The sequence below is a fragment of the Belonocnema kinseyi genome, chromosome 1, assembly GCF_010883055.1.
Source record: "Belonocnema kinseyi isolate 2016_QV_RU_SX_M_011 chromosome 1, B_treatae_v1, whole genome shotgun sequence".
NCBI classification, from domain to species: Eukaryota; Metazoa; Arthropoda; class Insecta; order Hymenoptera; family Cynipidae; genus Belonocnema; species Belonocnema kinseyi.
In genome coordinates, this window is record NC_046657.1 from 174,181,499 (window position 1) to 174,182,555 (window position 1,057).

The following is a 1,057-nucleotide window of genomic DNA, read 5'->3' on the forward strand; positions in this document are numbered from 1 at the left end:
TTGATATTGAATAGCTCCTAATATAGAATCTATTGAATTGAAGATCATACTCTAATTATTATTATATAAACTCCTTATCTTTAAAAACACAATAATGAATTTCAATTTAAATAACATGGATAAAAATATTTAGGTATAATTATTCACAGTATTAATTACAAATTAATTAATAATTATATTATTCTAAGAACTGGAGATAATAAATAAAAAATTATCTTTATTATGATTACATTTTCTAGTTGAAAAAATCATTAAAGCCAAAGCTTAGTTAAATAATTAAATTTAAAGTAGTAGATTTGATTCATTTTTCTTAATTTATTATTTTATTATGTATAATTATTACCAACACCGATCTTCTCTACCGACTTTATCAAATTGTACCCTGTTTTACCAAGTTAGTGGCAGGTAAGCCACCTTTCCTTTTAGTTCCCGAAAAATAACAATAAGGCAAACAGGGCGCGCTGAAGTAAGTCGATCCAAATCAAATACGCAGCATAAGCAATCTCCCACCTCATCCCTGGTGCTACCTACGGGTGGCGGTTTGTAGAGGGGAAGTGACTTTTTTCGCCGCACGCACCGTTTATATTTATGGCGGGCAACTAAGCCCGCACCGCATCTGCGTTTATAATATCTTTGCTCTAGTGAGCCAACATACCCCCCGCGGTTTACTTTATTCTGTACTCGTCACGGCATTGGTGTATTTACCGCTCCAACTTCAAAGTACACCTCGGCAACGTCCCACTACAAACGGTGCATTATTTCCCATCCTATTGTGCATTCGTTTATCCTGCACTGGAGTGGAGCATGAGCACTCCGATCGCTCCGTCTTACTTCTTATTTCTTTCTTCTCACTCCGACGTGCGTCGGTGCAGATCGGAGTGCACCAGTGCAGGATAACCGAATACGCTATTATATCATTCGAAGCCGTTTAGAGCGGTGCTCGAGAATACCGATAGCGTTCTAAAAATTTTAGTGTTCTAAAAGACCGCTCTAAAATTTTTAGCGTTCTAAAATAGTAGAACGATACTCGAGAATAGCACCCCAGGCGTGTAAATAC